Genomic DNA, 21,576 nt, shown 5'->3' with positions numbered 1-21,576 from the left:
AGGGAGAGAGAGAGAGAGAGAGAGAGAGAGAGAGAGAGAGAGAGAGAGAGACTCCGCCCACAGCAGCCGCATCATCACCTGGGTGCTCGCGCTCTGATGGTGATGATGACGACAACGTGCAGGTTAATGTGTCTGCAGTTTATTCACTCTAACAGATGTCTTATGTCAGGACTATTTAATTACGAATTCGAATTTTTAAAAACCAACACATTTTGAGGAAACCCAGACCTTTTTAAAAGCCAGATGTTTTAAAAAGCGTATTTATTTATTTATTTATTTATTTATTTATTTATATATATATATTTTTTTTTTTGGAGTTGCGTCACCTCAGAATTGATTTATGAAAGATACCCGATGGGTAGATTCCGCGTGATGGGTACTGCGCAGGTGCAAACCACAACAGATATGGAAAAGAAGCAAGATAGCTCACTAGTTACAGGAAAAAAACGACTTTTAACGTCTTCAAGATGCAATATGAGTGTGTGGTGACGTCACGTCTATATGTGAGTGGGCTCGTGCGTGTAGCCTGTACTACATATGTAGTTTACATGTTTGGGCATTCATCGGATCTATGTATGCTGAGTCACTCATAGGCTGCTTCAGTCACGTGGGCTGGCTGGTTTAATTTAACCGCATTTGTTCAAATAAATGTATCAATTTATGCCAAAAACACAAAGAATTGCTGATACTATCATAAGTGGATATTATATTTTAAATGAATATCCAATAAAATATGATAAATGTGATAAGCACACTGTTACTTATACTTAACAAAATATTTTAACTGAATGTTAATCTGCCAAAGGAAAGAAAAGAAAAAAAGGTTTGTCTTTGCTATTTTTGTTTTTTTTGGTTCCAATTTTATGGTTAAATGACATATATACATACACATACATATACATACACACAGGGGCCATCAACCTGTGGTTTTCACAGCAGCACGGTCGGTTTACCAACCCAAATTTACCTACAGGCAGAAGGAAATTTCTCTGAACTCAGTGGTGGTACGATGTACTGGAACCAATCATATGCACCAATGGCAGAACTGTCGATATAATGGTAACAAGGTGGAGGGGGGGTATTCACTGATGTCCCTTTTTCTTTGTGATACCAGCCTCTTTATAACTAACTACAAAAAAAAAAAATAATTAAAATAAAAGGAGTTACTATGTAAACAAAGCATCACCTCAATTAATAAAAGGCAATAAAACTTGACTCTCACATGATTAGTAAACGTGGACTTAAGCTAACAGCCGTTGGGTGATTAAGGAGGGAAAAGGTATTCTGTTTGATTAGATGACAATCTGCTAACGGCCACAGCTTGGGAATCTTACAATCACAAGCAAATGCAAAAGGTTAGAGGCTCTTCTTACACCCCCAAACACCAAGTCACCGTTTAAAATGGCTGAAATAGTAGTTTGCAGTAAGTTTTAGCTGCAGTACTTCTAATGATTAGATGCTGCCCCCCCCAAAAAAAAACCTGACATTGCACATTTTCCAATTAGGACGAGCACGCAGGGCAGCTTGTTGGAACTCACGTGCATCAAGTACACAGCTTATGTCAGGATTTCCAAAAATACGAGCGTAGACACAAATGCATGTGAGGCAAACACGCACTGTTACTTATAAACCCGCCTGTTCACGCAGTGTGTGAGTCATGAGAATGTGGACACTGCCTGACTTGGCACTGTGTATGCATGTCTGTTGTCGTGTGTTGTTGTTTTTCTGCGGTTTTACATGTGTGCATACAACTTTGCATTTATACCTCTGTGACTTTATTTTATTTGGTTGCCACGTGAATGTATGCAAAATATTTTATTTGCAGGTGTCTACACCTACGCTCACGCACGCACACACACACACACACACAGTGTGCCCTTATTACCCATTACCGAGACCACTGTGACCCTACCGTGACAGCAAAGCGCTGCTTTCTGCACACACACCATGATTTTGCACTTTTCATTTGCGTTTTCCAGCATAAACTTAATGCAAACTTGAGTTCTACATGCTGTGTGTGAATAAAACCTTCCAACGCCCAGCTTTTTACACTAAGCTGCTGCTGTTGCTCTACTGAGCCAACAGATATTGCTAATGTGCAGCAATCTAAGTAGCACCATGGCACACTTGAAAGACGGTTGAGGCTGCACAAGGAACATGAACACCGATCAGCTACTTAAGGACAAATTGCTGAAAAAGTTCATGCTGGTTCTGACAGAAATATGTGGGAACATACAAAGCATTACAGTTTTAGTAGTAGTAGTTTACAGTATTTGAGGCATAATCACAGACAGGTCTCAGAAGTCTATTGGAGTCAATGTCTTGATGGCTCAGGGCTGTTCTGGCAGCAAAAGGGGAACCTACTCAATATTAGGCAGGTCTACATTGTTCTGCTGTCAAGATAGTTCTCCCTTGTGAGCCGGGTCCTGCTCAAGGTTTCTTCCTGTTAAAAGGGAGTTTTTCCTTGCCACTGTCTGCTTGCTCGGGGGTTCAGGCTCTGGGTTTCTGTAAAGCATCTAGAGACAATTTTGATTGCATAAGGTGCTATATAAATAAAATTGAATTGAAATTCTTCATAATGTTATGACTGATCAGTGTAAATAGAAATGCAATTAAAATGTTATTTATTCTCACACAACCATTACCTCACACTGTTTATTTAAGCATTACAGTTTACAAGAGAAGAGGTTTTGAAGACAAGTACAAGGCATAACTGATGAGCTTGTTTCTCAGGTTTGGCTGAGACTGATGGACTATAAACTTCCCCCAAATAAAATAAGCCAAGGAAAAGGGTCCAATATTCATTCATACCATAAAACAGATAGTGAAGGAGCTCATCTAAAGCATCACTTCTAATCAGACGATCAAGGGCTGAGATCATATTCAGTTTTTCAAATTGGACGAGTTCCCTTTCAGTAAGAGCCATGTTTCCACAGCAAAGACACTGTGGGTCCTCACTGCACTGCAGCTTACTGTTGTAACAGCACCATGGATGAGCTAATAGTGATGGCCTATTGCTTCCACCCAGAGAGCGAAGATGTTGTCCACACTAGAGGATGGCTTGAGGCTCATTACACCAAAACAATACTAAACCCGATAATGTTGTCTTAAAAGCACCATTTTCCATGTTTGAGCCCATCAAACATGGAAAAAATGGAAATTAAAGGAAACGCCCATGTAAATGAGTGGATGCAGATAATTTAACACAGAGTTCACTGAAATTTCATTTATCATGTGAGCGCAGCGTTGAATTAGTGTTTGCGGCTGTTCTAATATGTTTCCTTTAAAGCTATTTGTCAGCCCCTCCTAGAAATTACATTTACACACAACTAATTGCAACAGTAAATACATTTATAAGAGAAATGAAATCTCTTTGCGTAATGAGGAAATGTTATTAATTAACATAAGAGGAAAGTTAGAAAAATGTTGACACAGGACATATTAGATAAATATTCTCTGACAGCATATTTCATTTCTTTTCAGGACCGCTTCACCAAATAAAGAGAAAAGGGGGAAAAAACCCCCCCACAATGTCTGTCTAACTTTAACCAAGGTGGTTTTCCTGCCTAAACCTAACTAAAGGCCAGAGTCTGGAGTTGAGCCGTGGCTTCTGGTGTCAGTATCCTGCACTTTGTACACTCACCATCTACCCCAAACCACATCCTTGTGACTCAGATGAGGGCACGTAGATGAAGATGTGTTTCATTCAGTCAAAGAAACGCCTCTGAAGATAATTCAGACATCAGCTAGGTTTCCCTTATAAACATGTGTGTGTTCTTATTTGTGTCAAATTTAAATTTCCTTGCACATGAGTTTCCAGTAGCTTTGTTGTTTACACCTGCCTTGTTATTTACTTGTTAGTCACAAAGATTTATATAACGCCAATTCACAACAAAAGTTATCTCATGACACTTTCCAATTAGAGCGGGTATAGACCAAACTCTTTGTAGTGTATGCAATTAAAAGTGAGAAAGAGGTCAATATTGTTTAAAATTAATAAACAGTGCTCAGAGATTTTATTCAAATAATAACACATTATTGCATCTGTGGGTTGTGCTTCCAGTTCAGAGTTAAGTACGGTGATGGCTTTAGCATAAAAACTATTCATAAATCTTGTGGTACCTGTTTTGATGGACCTTGATAGGGTTCCTGTGCTGAGTGTCAAAGTCATTTATCCATGGGCAGATCTTAGGCTGTACACCCAGGTTGGACATCTTGGGGTCTGCTGGGTAAGATGGTGTTAAAGATAGAGCAGTAGTCCCAAACAGCAACATATGCCCCATGTTGTTCCAGATGTCAACTGACTGACTGACAATTTATAAGAAAAGTCACAAATTTAGCTAATGCTGCCAGCCCCACCTAAGTTAAAATTGCGCTTGATTGCTGCACATTCCGCAATGAAGGTACAAATAATCACACAACTGAAAAAAAAACCAAAAAACGCCGAATATGCAGTGAGCCTTTGGTCTAACCAGATGTTAACCCACCTTCTACTTACCACCAAATGAGGGAATATCTTTTTGAAGAAAGGTGTTCACTATGATTTTGGAGAATCTATCTCAGAGAGCATTGAAACTTTGATCTCACATTAAGCTGCTTTTAGCTTTATTTTATCAAACATTCATAAATGTGAAGGGAGAAAGCATGACACTGAAGTTAGATGAGTTTTTTGTGCTTCTGACTGTAGATGGCGCCACTCTTCCACTGAAGAAACAGCACCACTTTGCTCTAGCCTCTGAATTCTCCTTATTTATCTGCATCTTTGCCCTCTGAAATGTTTGTTCTATCAAATGGCTTTCGTGTACTGAAATGACAGCAATGCGTTACATACTGTTACAACAGTCCTATAATCTCAGCTTCCTGTGGCATTGCTCCAAAATGTTTTTCTGCTTTCCCACTTCTCTTTAAACTCCAAATCTCTCTCCACAAAGGCAAAGAAAGAAGGGCGACGCTTGTTTCTTTACCCATCAAATATTAATAGACTGTTTTTATAGTGAAATACTCACTTGAAATTTCAAGCTCCCCCACTGTCAATCAAATACACACAAACGGGTATCCCGACTAAAAGACGGTTTTTACAGACTATATTTAATCTCGTCCCTCAGCATCCCCCACAAGTCCATGACATTCCTGCATTCCCGTGCTCAGCTGATTGACAGAGACAAACATGACGTGTTGGCTTTGAAACAGTATTTTGAGACTCAAGAGTTTATGTTGCAGAGTGAATCGTGAAAGCATTACCATTTCAGAAATCAAATACTCACTACTGAAGTGGCGACTGATGTCTTGGTATGCTGAAGCATTAAGATTTCCCTTCACTGGAAGTCAGTGGCTGAGACCAACCCATGAAAAACAGCCCCATAAAGACCTGTGTCTGTTTACTTCTGTCTATATAGTGTATTTGAAATGTCTCAAATCTGTTCTTTTAAGAAGCACTGTCTCGATATCCAGTTTTAAAAACACGTTGCAGTTGATATTATGATTATATGATGTTATTCCTAAATAAACTTATGTCTAATCTAATTCCCATAACATAAAGACACACAGCTAACAGCATACATGCGTAATGCACTGAGAACAGGAGAAATGGGTCAATAAGGGGTCAACAGGGGGGTCAACAGGGGTGAACCCTGGTGCGGCTGTGTCAGATTTGGTGTGAATCTACAGGATGGAAAAAAGGCATCGATCTGCAAGCACAGAGAAGGAGGTGGAGGAGGAGGAGGAGGAGGAGGAGGGCGCTGTTCTTCTAACACAAACGGAGTTGAGGCTTTCAGAGTTGCTGGCAATGGCAGATGGTGGAGGGAACGAAAGGCAGATGGAAAAATCACTTCCAACATGTTTATCACTGTCAAGAATCGTGTGTAGTCTGTGTTTGTGTGTGTGTGTGTGTGAGAGAGAGAGGGAGGGCTAATGAAAAATCTGGTTGAATTTTGAAAAACACTTTTAATAATAATACTCATAGCCGGTGTAAGAAAGAGGCTACACCCTCTTTGTGTGTTTATTAATTAATTAATCTTATGTTTCTGAGTATAAATAAAAGTTTGGGGAGTTTTTGCAGAGACAGAACAAACACAAGAGATCACGAAAGTTAATTTACCTGCTCTTAACAAAGACTCAGCATTAACCACTAAGCTACACCGGGTCCTTAAATTTCAATGCGTATGTACAGTCTGATAGTGCCATGGTAATACATATGTGTTTCACGGTTGTTGCTATGGTGATATGTGTGTGTGTGTGTGTGTGTGAGCACAGGGAGGCGGATGAGAAACTTGAGAAACACACATGACTTTGTGACCTCGGCAAACAGAGAAACTGAGGATGTCTGAGAACAGTGAATTAAAAACAGAGACACTTAGACTGAAAGTACCGCGCCAAAAAAAAAAGAAAAGAGAAATTTCACTGTTACCGCTGACGACGCTTAGCTTAGCCGCAGAGTTAGCTACTGTGGTTCGTGCAGCTGAGGTACTCGGAAACCATTAGCACAGACTGCCTCAATATAAGTCATATTTCATAGTCATAACTCAGTCAAATCTGACCACAGAGGCATGATACATGTATTTTACCCATCAATGTGACTTACACTTCCCTAGAATATCATTAGTTTGTCATTTAGATCCGCTTATGTGTGTATGTAAAACTATAAACTGCCAATAAAGCTGATTCTTTGAGGCGGGGTCAACACAAAAAGGGCCCAGACCGGGATTCGAACCTGGAACCCTCTTTGCTATGAGGTGACAGTGCTAACCACTGTCTGAGAATTGTTGCATTTTAAGTTTTCGTCTTAAAATTCAACAAGGGGGGGTTGTGACTCGCTCATTATGCATGCTAGCAGGTAGCTCACCAGCTAATGTAGCTCACCAGCTAGCCCTGCCTGTTACCGCTGGCCACTTTTTTTTCTTAAGGCTGACAGGAGTTAGGACAGAATCGCATTAATTAATTAATTTTGAAATGTGAGTGAGAAAAAAGAAAAACGTTAAAGCAATGTTGAGCAAACGCTTCGTTGGAGAAGCGGCTTGTGATCGGAGGGTCACCGGTTCGATTACCCCACCGGATGGGCAGGAAAAATTTGGGTGTAGTGGAGTGATTAACGCTACAAATGCTCCCCTCCTCCATTAGCCGGCTGATGTGCCCTTGAGCAAGGCACTGCTCCTGTGTGTGTTTCACTGCATGTAATTTGTCGGGTGTTGCATGTGTGTGTTCAACTAAGGATGGGTCAAATGCAGAAGACGAATTCAGTGTGTGTATGTAAAAATATATATACTGTCAATAAAGCTGATTCTTCTTCTTCTTCTTCTGAAATTCTTGAGTTCATTTGGAAAAAGAGAGAAAAAAAGGTTCTGCCTTCACACTCCTCTCCTTGTGTCTTCTTTCCGTCTCTCTCCTGGTTGTTATAAATGAGGGCCTCTTGTTGTCTGGGGGGGGTAGGGGGGGGACATCTGATCCTCTCTCTCACACATACACACTTACACACACAAACATGCTGACGCCAAACACTAGCTCAGCGTTTTCTAAGAACGAGAGAACTTGACAGACGAATGAGGAGAAGTGAACCGTCGATTTCTTTGACCGAAATCTTATTCTCGAACTGACTGACTTGGGTTTCAAATTAGAAATTTGTGGTTATGCTTAGGCTTCGACACTTCAGCACACACTGTGGCAATTTAATTATACATGAAAGCCTTTGTGAGCAAATAAAATAAAGAGGCTCATTCCTATTTCTAAATTAAAAACATTTCCCACACTGCAGGGCTGATCTGCTCCATCCTCCTGTGCAACCACAGGAAACAAATTCTGCAAATTCTTTTTTTTTTTTTTTTTTTTTTAACTGACAACAGCTCAAATATATGGATGATAATTTCACCCAGAAGGAGAATTAATAGAGAGAATGGAACATTAAAATTAAAAAGTTTTTTCTTCTTCTACCAGGTATATTTAGCACACAATTAAATGTTTCACAGAAATCAGAAAAGGAATTTTGATATTGAAGTTACACATTTAGATCATAGGCAACTGGACACAAATAAAAACGGAAACTTAAATCCGCACAGACTGATATTTCTACGCCAATAACATTTCAAATAACAAATTTAAAGTAACATTATTGTGACAAACCCACACAGATACTGCAGTTCTTCTCAGCTATATGAAGTATGAAGTTTTAGTTTTCTGGCCTGCTACAGATCTCGGTGCATTATGCGGTGCGGAACCATGCAGTGGCCGTTTGGCAAACACCAATAGCTGCTTTTGGATGACAGTCCCCAGAAGGACTGGAACTGGAATGCAAGTATGTGTGTGTGTGTGTGTGTGTGTGTGTGGTTAATCCAGTAAGTCCTGTGTTCAGACAGTCGTTTAGACCATCTGAGTGATGAAGGACAGTCAGCTGCTGTGTACACACAGTCTGACCTCAGTACCCCCATAAGTGTGTGGACTTAAATAACCTTATGACTTCAGTGGACTGTATGACCAGTTATAGTCACATTGATTAATTAATGTCTCATGACACACAGATAAAGTCAAAGATAAAGGGCACACATCGGACATGATGAACATTATTCCTGCTGCAAGCTACTATTCAGGAACAGATATTCTTCCAGAGGTTTAATGCTCAGACTCAAGGTTTTTATTCCTATGCATACACATATTGACTTTGCTATAAACAGCAACAGCTCTAAATTTCTATCATCAATACATCATTTGTCACTGATTCTAATGAAAAAGAGGAAGCTGCATCACCTCTTCCAGATAATGGAACCCTGGGACTCTCTTCCGGAGCCAGACCTAAGAGGGGAGGTTGTCAGCAAGCATCTGACCCATGACTCATGGTCTTGGTTGGGCCATGTGGGCCCACCACCCACAGTGAGGTGCACTGGGCTCGTGTAAGCGGTGAATTGTTGCCCTTAGCAACATAGTTTCGCTGTCTTGAGATATAAAACTGACAATAAAATGGAGGGTGAGACAACCAGGTGGTTTGGGGATGTGAGCTTTTTGCTGGACCATTATTGTGAAAGGGAAGGAAAGAAGGAGAAGGTTTAAAAATTAGTTTTAAAATTACCAGTCCATCTACGCTCTAACCCTTACCTATGGTCCTATGGTCATGAGCTCTTGGCAGCGACTGGAAGACTGAGATCCTGGATACCTGTGGCCAAAATAAGTCAAACATTGGCAAACATTAGCCACCATAACCGACTGATACCACTCCAAGTAAAGCTGTAGCAACAAACTCGTCAATGAGTGAGTTTAATATGTTAACCACTGTTGCCGACTCTTTTCCAAATAAAAGTAGCTCGCACTAACACCAAAAATCCCCAAAAGTCAGATGCCGTTTTACATAACCTTGAGCAATTTAAAACTGATTTGAGCTAATATGAGCTATGAGCCCTTCTACATCAGCGACACAGTATACACCAGCACAAAAAAGTGAAGTAACAGGGGAAATCATACTTCATACTCCATTTTTTTTGATAATCTTTGTGTACTGGAACATTCCAAATAGACGCTAGTACTTCTATTGCAACTCATTTATAGAATATGAATACTTCTGCTTCTCCGCTGCCTACAGATTTGCATTATAATGTGGGGCAGATATATCATAGTGTGTTTGAAGATGGAAGTTTATTCCTGAGAAACCTTTCAGTGCAGCACCCAGAGGAAATACCTTTTAGTGATTCACACTACTGGGAAACACTGTCTGAATGATTCATATCGAGTGAAACGCTGTGGCTTCTGGGGGGGTGGGGGGGTTTCGGAATGAACGTCAAGGTCTCAGGGAATCACTGAAGTTACGGTTATGTTTAGAACATGTCCTCTGGTCATTCAGACATTTAGCGAAATTGGAGAAAACCTCCATCTGGAAACTATTTAAGATACATGTACATGTAAGATACATGTACAAGTGTGAACTTATTTCCCCAGGCTGTCGCAGTAAACTCACAGCCGGTTAAGGTATTAAAAAGAGGGAACAGTTCAGTGTCCTCCATAATACAACCAGCATTTGTTAGTATTGCAAGCCACAGACAGCAGGTATGTACAGATATAGAGATGGTGTCTTATTCTAAAGGACACATGTCACACTCACTACCTTTGTCCACAGTGGTGAAAATGCTGCACTTTCTTGTCCGCAGGCCTGCAGGAACCAATCACAGCAAGAAAAAGCATCATGACACAGTGTTCAAGAAGTCATCACAGGTAAGTCTCGCACTGCAGTCAGCAATCATATGGTGTCAGCGTTGTGATAACAGAGGGATACGACATCTTACCTCCACTGATTTCGGGTTTCAAAAATGGGCATCTTCTTCGTCATCTTGTTTTGCTGGTGGCAGAAAAAAAAAAGTCCACAAGTTAACAAAAATGACAACAACAAAAGCTTGTTGTAAGTAAAAATGAAATAAGTAATAACATATAGCCAAGAAAAGAAAGAAATTTTCCACCTTATTCTCAGAATTGTGTCCATTCTCTAGCTACATCTGCTATAGAAATACATCTGAAATTCTGGAAACTCAACTCGAGGAGAGCAGCAGCCGCCTGAAGCTTTCAAAATAATGGTTTTCAAAAAAAAAAAATCAGATGTTAAACAGAGAAATTAGCCGTCTGGATTAGCTACTGTAGCTAACTGCAGAGAAACCGTTGGGCAAACCTGGGTCAATGTTACCTAAAATGATATAAAAATTAAAACCCATCAATCAGCATATTGCTTTGATTGTACTGAAAACGTTCGACAGTTGTCGAGACAAATATTAATATTGTATAAATATTGAAAAATGAAGGGAAACAAAATGACAGTTTGATTATCATGTTGTACCACCACTTCTGCCATCAGAGAAAACCGCTTCTATCTCTAAAGCTTCTGTTTGGCTCCAATTTCTCGGCTGGGGATAAGAAGCATTCAAATTTTGTCAGGCTTTTTTATATGTCTGAATTTGTACATTGTTGAGCACATGAAGATCCCTTCATCAGCCATGGTCCGATTACCGAGATTGGCAAGGGTTAAGGTTGTCTGGATTAACATTTCGAGCAAAAAAAACCTATTGTGGCTGAAGTGTAAAACATAGAACTCCTACATTTAGAAAGATGTATAAGAAATAAAGCTGCTCTTTCATTTGAAATGTGGCTGTAGGCAGTATTGGTGCAGTGTTGGAGGAGATGACCCAGGAGAACATGAGGAGCTCAAGCAGCACAGACAAACAGAGCATGTACGCTACGGAGAGAAAGGAGGTCGGCGTATCTTCTAACCTGAGGCACAATTTGACTTTTGTTCTGGTGTGGGTGAACCAAAAATCTACCCATGTCAATTGTCCAAGCTGCTGCATTTGATAACTTGTAGCCAACAGGCCTCTGCAGTATTAAATAGTGCAGAGGAAGGTGTAGCACACTTTGTTTTTTGAATGATGCATTTTAAGGATAGCTTTTCCAAATAACAAACAAAAAAAAACAAAATTACAACAGCAGCACTATAATGTTGTTCAAAGCTGACTAAGACGACAAAGGTCGCCTGACAAAAGCCAACTGACTTCATCCTTTCCTGCATGTCTAAAATGTGGACGGTGTTAAATAATGCTAATGCTAATGCTAATGCTAATAATGATGCTTTGCACCCTCTATATCCTGTTTGCTGCTATAACATTGTAATTTCCCAGTTATGAAACTAATAAAGGATTATCTTATCTTATCTTATCTTAATAGTGTCCTTAAAAATGGTGTTCGATCGTCGCTGATTGAATGCTGCTTCTGTAAAATGTTGTCACACGGAGGCTCAGCGTGGTTTTCAGATAAACCACCATTGCTCAACACTTTGGTTTGTCAGAGGAGAAAATAAGAACTCCAGTTGGACTTGGGAGTTTTTAGAATTCTTAATTTAGTCCTTGAGCTTTTGTTTCTCAGACGTTATTGAACTGCAGTAACCTTTCTGCAGGAAGAAATGGGCATGCCGGGAGTTCTAAAATATGCTTATCGATTTGTTCAGTTAGGACTTTAGGACTCAGTCAGGCAGCCTAAAATTATGCATGTCTATATCATATGGGATGGAAGGTAAAAATAAAAAGATTCCTGTGTTAACAACCTGTAAATATTCAAGTCATTGGACAACTAAAGAGTTATGTAATTGGAGAGTTGACCATGTAAGGGATAAAAAATACTGTGCACCAAACCCAAATCAGTATTTTTTTCATACGACTACATGAAATTTTCTGAGAGTTATTTCTTTCAAAAGGGCGGCACCCTCATACCCATTACAGCCCGGACCCTGCTCGCTACATTAGATAAAGAATCAAAGCTGGGTCGAACTCTCACTGGCCGCCCGAGTCTCCTCATGGAAAAGAGGTTAATGTAAGTTGGCCTCAGGCTGGATATGAGCATCCACAGAGCATCATAACAGCCAGAATAATGAAGGGTCAGCATGATAATGATGGGATCTGACACTCTATGTGTATGGTAATACATATACATTGCTCTGTGAGGTGTAAACTGGAGTGGATGAAGGAAGTAGCAGAGCAACTCCATGAAACATTCTGTGGAGAATATAATCGTTGGAATGTATTCAGATAATATCTTGAGGCATTTTTCCCCCTTTTCTTTGTCTTTGCAGGAAAAGAAATAATATAAAAAAAATGTGAACTGTTTTGTTTGGATGTCATGACGACAAGTTGCTTTCAGCAAGTATGAAAGTAAGCAACACCTTTTGGAGTTTTGCTTCTTCTGTACCGCCTGCGTTTGACCACCAACCAACTGAACTCAGCTGCTTGGTAGAAAGCAGATGATCTCTGTGATATTTCTCGCTGTAAGTGTGTTCTCACCCACCTGTTTTTAGCCTTTTTAGTTTGCACATTTTTTTTATTTATTTATTTATTTTTTTAAGTTTTTATGCTTGGCTGGGATGTCCAAAAGTTGGCAAAAATAAAAGAAACCCCAAAACAAAACAAAATGCGAGAACAGACTAGATCATGTGTGTAGCTTAAAAAGAAAAGTCTGGATTTTTTAAATAAACTAAATCATCAAGGGAACCATAGACCAGCCAATGCCATGTAGGAAATACACTATTGATAAGTACCTAATGCAACCCCACTTAATTAATTTCAGTTTATTTATATAGCACTTTATACAATCAAAATTGTCTCTAGATGCTTTACAGAGACCCAGAGTCTGAACCCCTGAGCAAGCAGACAGTGGCAAGGAAAAACTCCCTTTTAACAGGAAGAAACCTTGAACAGGACCCGTCTCACAAGGGAGAACTATCCTGCTGATAGTCGGCTGGGTGAAGGGGGGGAAGAAGAGGTAGACACTTCAATAACCCAAACTATTAATTTAAAGACATTTAAACTCTTTTAGAAGAACTACTATAATATAAAATATGAGAAGGTCGAAAGTCAAAAGGTGTTTTGTAAACACTTTAACCCAATGTCTGAGCCTGGGGTTTGTTTTGAGCACTCGACTGTACTTAGTAAAGGATAATGCTGACCAAACTGTTCTTGTTGGTGCTTCTTCTGGTGTTCTTGTTAGTTGCCAAACACCTTCTGGTGAATCAACACTAACTTCTGGACCAAAAGAGGGCTGACTCTGGTTAACTGAAGCTGGCCAGCTATTAAATTTGTTATCTAGCCAACAGTGGCTGAGTGTAGATGAAATCTCAAATCTAATCTGGATTTTATCTGGACATAACACACTCTTATATCAGATTACCTTCAAAGTCATAAAGCTAAGCACCTGTTTTTTTTTTTTTTAAAAGAAATCTAAATGATGGTGATCTTCGGACCACTCAGAAGGTCGTTGATCCAAACAAGTCCTCAAAAACCGAAACATCTGTGAACCCACTTTGCTTGCCAGAACAAAATCCACCCCTACATGTGTTTGCATGTACATCACATTTGCTGCTCAGACCCCTTATGCTGTCACGCCTGAGCAGGGCGTGTGTGTACTGTGCTCAGTGATATGCAGTATTTAATGGCTGATGATTGTGTTTGAAGTGTGACATGTTTTCTGCTCACCCCCTGGCTCCCCTCCCCCCCCCTCCCCATCAGGGTTTATGTGACCGTGAAATGCAGGGATTGATGGCGCGTTGACTACGGTTACACACAAACACTGCATGGCACTTTGAAGATGACTCAACCCACGTCTTCGCACCGCTGTCCAAACATGGCAGAAACAGAAGATCTGGGTCGCGCACGTCATGTTTCACTCAATCCACAGAACAGAGACTAAGGGCAAGCTCCGTTGTACCACAGACAGACAGACAGACAGACACTCCTTCGGCTTAACGCTACTACAGTTGCAGCCACGGTAACAGCCTTTTTTGATGCAATGCTATAATACACATATCAACTTACAAATATGATGTAAAGTTGACTCCTCATTTCTGTGGACTTTGTGGCAACTTCACACTTTGCATGTAAACGCACACCTTTATAGATATGACTGTTGTCTTGCGATCTGAATGAACTTCCCCTTTCAAAAGGTGCTACAGTTCAGATTCCTTTCAACAATCAGGACCTCAACATGCATGTGTCAACATAATTTGCTTAATGGCTTGGGTTAACAGCTGGAGGGCTATGTGGTCAATGACAAATACTCTAATTAGAACACAAGTCAACTCCACACAGAAGGACCCAGACTGGGATTGAAGATTAAGATTAACAATCACTTTATTGGCAGTATATATATTTTGAATTTGTCTTCTGCACTTAACCCATCCTTAGTTGAACACACACATGCAACACCCAGCAAATTACATGCAGTGGGCAGCATCAAGCACCCGGGGAGCAAATTGGGGGTTAAGTGCCTTGCTCAAGGGCCAGCTAATGGAAGGGGGGGGGGGCATTTTTTGCATTAATCACTCCACCACACCCAAATTTTTCCTGCCCGTCCAGTGTGGGAATCGAACTGGCGACCCTCCGATCACAAGCCGCTTCTCCCAACCTCTAGGTCATGGCTGCCCTCCCCCAACCTGGAACCTTCTCACTTTGAGGTGACAGCACTAACCACCGCACCACCGTTGTTGCTTCTTTAAATGATGAATTTCGGACTGTACTCGATCTGAGCGAGCTCGTACGGCCTTAACGTCCATCCACGTTGAAAATCAAAAGCGTTTAAAGCAGTTCTGAACACCCACACTTTAAGATGGAGCGAAAAGCAGGCTGTCGTAGATAAGGAACAGATGTGATGTTGTTTAAATATGGGCAAAACGGCACACATTTTCACCTCGGTGGTACGATAAGTGACGGAAACTGTTGGTCAGCCGCTGTGTGAACCTAAGCGCAAAATGTTAACTTGGCACTGGCTTTACCGGACTGATGCTCGATTTTAATAGAGAAAAGGGTGACACATAATGACACATAATGATAAAAGCGACGGCTTTGTTTTGCACAGATTTAATTGCTAGTTTAAACCATGCGTCTGTCTCACTTCCTGCTCACAAATTGCAAATAAATTGGCAAGCCCTACAGTTCCGTGCAATGGCTTTGTTGGCTATTGTGAGCAGGAGCATGAGAGCCTCTGGGCCAGAGAGGACATGGATGCAACCACATTTATATTTGCATTCGGATGCGGAATTATTCTCTTTAAGTCGCACTGTGGGCTGCGTTTGCAGGCGGCGTTCACTCTCCATTAGTGAAGCGTGTCAAAAAAAACAATGAGACAAAGTAAAAGTGTCATGTATGCAACGTCCAGACTTTTTAAATTCGTTTTCTTGAGAGCAAATGTATTTTTTAGTCAACATTCTGATTTGTGCATCACTGGTTCATTGCTGCCTGAGATCAATGCTAAGTTTCAGGAGGTTAGATGTCCATCATCCAGTGGACAAATCTGGACACAAATTTACCTCCTCCTTTACCTCCTTTAAAGTCATTTTATTCATTTGTACATATTTTAAAAACGTTTCCTTACTTCATAATCTGCAAAAGTCTGCGGCCTTAACAACGCTTAGTCTGCTCTAAAACATGACTTCAAATACGCTCTCGCTAAAGTGTGTGTCGAATGAGTGGGGAAAAAAAAAAAAAAAGCTGATCAGGACCAACTGAAGTCTGCAGAAAATGACAGTCGAAGCATCTCGGCAGCTTCAAACAAACTTCAAGCACGCAGACATGTCGAAGTTATTCCGACTTCCTTATCCCTTTCGCTTTAATGCTCCCTCACGGAGCATTAGCTTAGATCCCTGCAGCCTCGGAATTACAGCTACGATGTCAATACACATTGTTAGTGATTAGTGTGTGTGCCTGAAGTACTCATCTCATTATTTTGTACCTATTTTAGGAGCTGCGATCATTACATTTTCAACACTCCAGTCCACAGGGGCAGACTTGGTGTTTTTAGGAGCCTAAAGCGACTCTTCCCTCTCCTCTGTGATGACCTTGTAGTATTAGTATTTGTCTATCAATAAAGGAAGAAAAGCAGTTACACAACAAGTTACGGTTCTTTAGATTTCTGGCTGCTTTGATTACACCTGTGGAGCCAATGATAGGTGTGTATTAAAGATCTGACATGAGATGTATTAAGCTACATTAAGATGCTGTTCCTATGTTTCAACATATCAACAATAATAATGTAATATATCTATAATCCACAATTCTGTAGGGGTACATTTAAGCAGTACCTCTAACTGATATTTGTTACAAAAGCTCTATAGTGGTCCTTGGCTCTCGGAGGCCTAAGATGACTTTCTACCTTTCCCTCATTGTAAAGCCATCATCAAACCCTGAGCTTTACTTACCACCTGGGAGCTTAGCATTTGCAGCATGAGAGTGCAGCAGTCGCCGCAGCCTGGTCTTTCAAAGAGATATTAGCTGGCATCGAGCCACAGAGCGCGAGGGAGACAATGTGGAGTCATACTTACAGTACCAGTTATTTGTGTATACTTAGATGTGTATGTATTATGTGGGTGCGTGCCTACAGAAGAGCTGGAGCCGTGCCACGCTGAAGACACAGCACCATACAAGGACAAAGTCATGCTGGAGGATCAGGCTGTCTGCAGCTCTGTGATGGGTCAACCCAGTTTATAAGGCTGAAGGTTTTTTTAGAATAATAAAGTTGAGTACAACCCACCAGCAGTATGAGCAGTATCATCCCATTCAGCACAAGCTCAGTTAATTGTGTGTATCATTCACTAAAATGACACTAGGCTTGGATGGGAGGGGGGGGTTCATGTCCAGAATCATAAATAAACCTCAAAACCTGTACTAAATTTCATCTTTGCATCTTGTTACTGCTTTAAACTTTGACCAACGTCTCTAATTGGAGCTCAGAAATCACATGTGGCTCCACTTTGAGAACAGCTCAAAGCCTACGATTGGCTGTTATGGCACCCATTGGGAGCCAATGGGAGTGGCCGATTCAGAAACATAACTTTTTATTAACCAAGATTTTCAATAAGAATTGATGCATAATGAAAATGAGCAACGTGCCAAGTCTTTATATACTAGACTGGATGGTTTGGTTTCTAACCTACCGGAAAGAACAAAATACAGCAGCTTCGGCCTCACAGGAAGTTGGATTTCTCACTTTTGACAGACCTAAGCGACACATGGTTTTTGTGGTTTCCCACTGCCTCGAGCCTTTGTGTTAAGCAAGTCCGAACACATCCTGGACGCCTCTCTCTGTTGGGGACACACACAGATGAAAAACTCTGGGTGAGACAAAAGAAAAAAAGAAATAAAATGTCTATTCTTCTGCACTTACCTTGGAATCTGGAAGTTTCTCACTGACATTAATTAGGCTGAGGGCTTTCGGGCATACAGCTGGCATGGCGGCGATTCACACTACAGTAAATAATCAATTAAGCTGCATCATATCCATAATTTCAGCCCGGACAACATTGCATGAGCCACATCTGATAAGTGATCACAGTCCGGCCCTGGTGCTGCATATCAGCCCGCCATCCGTCTCTAAGCGAGCGTCGCTCTCTCGGCGTGTCTGCGTTTTGAATGTTTTATAAATCAACTGAGTGCAAGTCCACAGAAGATGAAAGTGACTCTGAAAATGATCTAACTGCTCTGAAGTCCCTATCTGTGTGTGTGTGTGTGTGTGTGTGGAGAAAGAGAGTGTGACAGCACGAGAGAGAAGTTTATGGGAACGGAAGGTCACAAATATCTTCTACCTAATAATAAATCACACACACTGCCATCCCCCATCTCATATATGCTCATCCCATCCCCCGACCCATGTGTTGACATAGTCTCCATGGTGAGGGGAAGGTGTTGACGAGTCATTGCTGCATTCCTTTGGAGCATGCTCACATAGGCACATTAACATTTACGCTGGGGGTCAGTTAACACTCTCTCCCAGTCCAATATTTGACTTGTGCTGCCTCAGTAAAAACAAAAGGCCAGAAGGTTTTCAGTGTCCCGAAAGGTAAAACGCGCTCTCAACAGATGACCCGGACCTTCCCGTTGCTCGTCATCACCTCCCATCACCTGCCGACTTGCAAATGCGAACTTCTTAAAATCTCTTTGCACCGAATCAAGCATGGGTGGAATACAGAAAATCGAAAGCTAGCTTGTAGGTTCAAGGGGATTCATGGTTGCTAATCTGAATGTGCAAAGTAATTAAAATGGTTAAATGAGCAGAAAACTCAAGTACAAGAACCTCAAATTTGTAGCTATACACACTAGGTATAGCTAGGTATAGCGCCACCCCCACCCCCCACTAGGGTGGGGTGGGGGGCGCCCGGAGGGGGTCTCGCCCGGGGAGTAATTCAGTGTAGAACCGCCACTGCCTATACAGCACTTAAGTGAAGTGTAAATTGAGTGTACTTACTTTCCACCACTAGTGCTTGACACACTTGGGCTTACTTTTTGACAGTATTTGCTTCCCTGGCCCTTAAGATTTAAGGGCCCTGAGAAGGATCACTTTATGTGCTGGGGCTCTACCCCTCCACCCACCTCCTACAGCAATAATAAAGAAGCGTCAGACCTGCAGAAGAGAAACATAATATGTCTGTCGTGCTGCACTGAGTGTTTAGTTACTCTGCAAATTGGTTGATAAAAACCAGACTTGATACATACCTATTATGAGATGGTAAGGTCAAGTGTTGAAAAGACAGGGTTTTGGGATTTGAAGACGTCAATCATCACAAGGTGTTGCTATGCTGTAGACACACCCATGTGAGTAAGACAGCCGTAGCTCCTATAGGGAAACAGCTGTCAAAGTTAAAGCTGAGCCCTGTGCTGGGAAATAACAGGAGAACGGGATCGTGCTGTCAATTTACGCCTGAAAACTGATCTGCGTGTCTTTGAAAAAACTCTAAGCACCATGGCCTGAATCCCTCTCCTGTCAGCATGTCCTCTTCACATCATCAGTTTCAATACAACAGGAGCAGATTTTAGTGAGAATTTCTGGGATCGATTCCCAGATTTCTATTTTTTTTTTTTTTTTGCTAGACGAACAAGTCAAGGGGCCACCGTAGTCAAGAGGAAGCATTAAGTGGGAGCCATATTTGGTGGCAGTCCAGCTTGATGTTGTGATGTTTCAAGGGTTAAATAAAAACATTGTCCTGCTGTTGATTCTAGACTAACAGTCAGCAAAAGGAATTTATTCACTACAGATCAGAGAAATATGGACAAAATGTTATCGCAATCCATTCAATTTCATCTAGAAATTTCATAAAAATGTATATAAACCTCATGGTAGCACTAGATGAACAGTCAAGAGATCACCAAAGTCAGTGGGCATCATCCTCTGGAGACTATGAACAAGTACAAAATTTCATACTTGTACTTGTTCGGATATTCCATAGCGGACCAAAGTGGTTGACACAAACACTGACAGACTGATTAAAAAGTATCTTAACTCACCGGCCAATGTTGAATATGTATAATTCAAAATAGCTTATATGGGTATGGGTGCCATTTTCAGTCCACAGAAAACTAATTTCAACGGTCGCTGGTGGGAAGCCAGCGAGGGATCAAGTACTGAAGTACAATACTACTATACCTCAGGAGTGTCAACTGTGTTAAAAAAGTATGTGAAACCAGGGTGGAAAAACAAGCAAAAATATTTGGGTGAAAATCTGATTTAAAATGTACTTTTGTGCGACACAGTCAGATACTTATTTGCATTCTTTCTTCTTAATTTCTATTATAAGAGAAAATTCATACACATCCGCAAACGACAACCTTTCATTGCGTGGGGATATACGACCTGAATGAAAATCCCTAAACCGATCTGCTCTTATCAACAGAGAAATAGCACCAGACCAGTGTGTTTAAATGTGCAAGAAACACTCAAGAGCATTAACAGGAAGTCGACTGGTGCGACAGAGCCGAGGCTGTTCGGAGCCGCTGTAAACATCAGTGTTGATTACAATGAAGACGAGAAAACGTGTCGCCTCTGGTAGGCTCTGGGGAGAGCGGGGCTGCTTACTCGTCTCTATGCGCTGCTGAATTTTTCCGTCTGAAATTTTTGTTATGTGGAGCAACCCTCAAGCTGTGACACGTTCAAGCCAGAGCTGAGGGGTGGTGGTGTTGGTGGTGGTGGAGGAGGAGGTGGTAACACTATGAAATGTGCCATCTCCCGAACAGCTGGAGTGTAGAGTGGTGAGAATGAGAACGAAAAGGGGGGGGGGGGTGTTTTTAAGTGCACAAACGCACAACACACGACAATGGTTTAAGTTGTGACAAGGCCCGCTTTGGCAAATGATCCTTGAGAGGCATGAGCGCGCAAAGAGGGACGAGAAAACTGGGTCAAACGGACCCTGAGAGAGAGAGAACGAGCACAATTTAGAAAAGCCGACGACGGAGCCAATTGACACCGGATCTTTCTTTTTCTATCTCCACACGAGATGGAGATGAGAGAAAGAGTCGCGGGAGGAGGTGGAAGAGAGAGAGAGAGAGAGAGATTTGGATGGAGAGAGTGCTGTTAAAGAGGTGTAAAAAAAAAAAAAAGAAAAGAAAGAAAAAAATCAAAACCCAGGAGAGCGACTGAGGTTTCAACTCATCTACATTTCTAATGAAGAGTGAGAGTGAAAAAGAGAGAGATCGGTGTGATGAGAGCAAGTGAAAGAGGGGTGGAATGAAACAAAAATATATATATATAGAGAGGAGAAATGGAGCAAACAAATGAAGTGAAAGAAAGAGACAGAGGAGGACTAAACAGGCAAAGAAAAAAAAAACTCCAAAAAACAGATCCCCATGAAGATGGGAGACACAGTAAGAAAGGAGGGAAGAGATATAGCCACAGCCCAATAATGAATTATAAAACATTTATTCTGCTAGAACTTTTTGAAGCTTTTTTTTTTTTTTTTTAAATTTTCAGATGTTTGGGAGCAAAAAAAAAAAAAAGCTGATTGATGGCTTGCCCAGAGATGGAGAAGAAAACCAGATTGGCCCACATTTGTCACAAGTCTCAGAGCAGGAACTCTGATCACAACCACTACAGATACACCACATCTCAACAGAAAGAGGGCAAATATGGGCCAGCAAGAGTTACCTCCAGGATGAAATGACTATCGCGGTATTCAGAATGCATAAATGTTGCTTTGGGTGCAGTAGCGTGACGTCATGAGTCTGAAGCCCAGTTAGCAACCCCTATAGGCTAACTGGGTTCACTACACCCAAGAAAACTAAAGTGTTGAATTACAAAACACGGCAGAAAAGAGAA

At 41.1% G+C, this 21,576-nt stretch overlaps 1 long non-coding RNA gene across 3 annotated transcripts; it reads right to left on the bottom strand.

The window, feature by feature from the left end:
* Positions 1-3,925: 3,925 nt before the first annotated feature.
* Positions 3,926-18,590, bottom strand: LOC124055588. 3 transcript variants are annotated; one of them, XR_006842725.1, is made up of 6 exons: positions 17,659-18,590; positions 17,429-17,576; positions 10,257-10,309; positions 10,079-10,123; positions 9,079-9,136; positions 3,926-4,222 (listed from the first exon to the last, which is right to left on the bottom strand). It is a non-coding gene; the product is annotated as an uncharacterized LOC124055588 (long non-coding RNA). The 3 variants fall into 3 exon arrangements; XR_006842724.1 differs by lacking the exon at positions 3,926-4,222 and adding an exon at positions 7,914-8,932; XR_006842723.1 differs by lacking the exon at positions 3,926-4,222 and having other exon boundaries at positions 7,914-9,136.
* Positions 18,591-21,576: the final 2,986 nt, after the last annotated feature.

The sequence above is a fragment of the Scatophagus argus genome, chromosome 24, assembly GCF_020382885.2.
Source record: "Scatophagus argus isolate fScaArg1 chromosome 24, fScaArg1.pri, whole genome shotgun sequence".
NCBI classification, from domain to species: domain Eukaryota; kingdom Metazoa; phylum Chordata; class Actinopteri; family Scatophagidae; genus Scatophagus; species Scatophagus argus.
The sequence above is the reverse complement of the archived record's forward strand: the minus strand, read 5'-3'. Positions and strand labels throughout refer to the sequence as shown.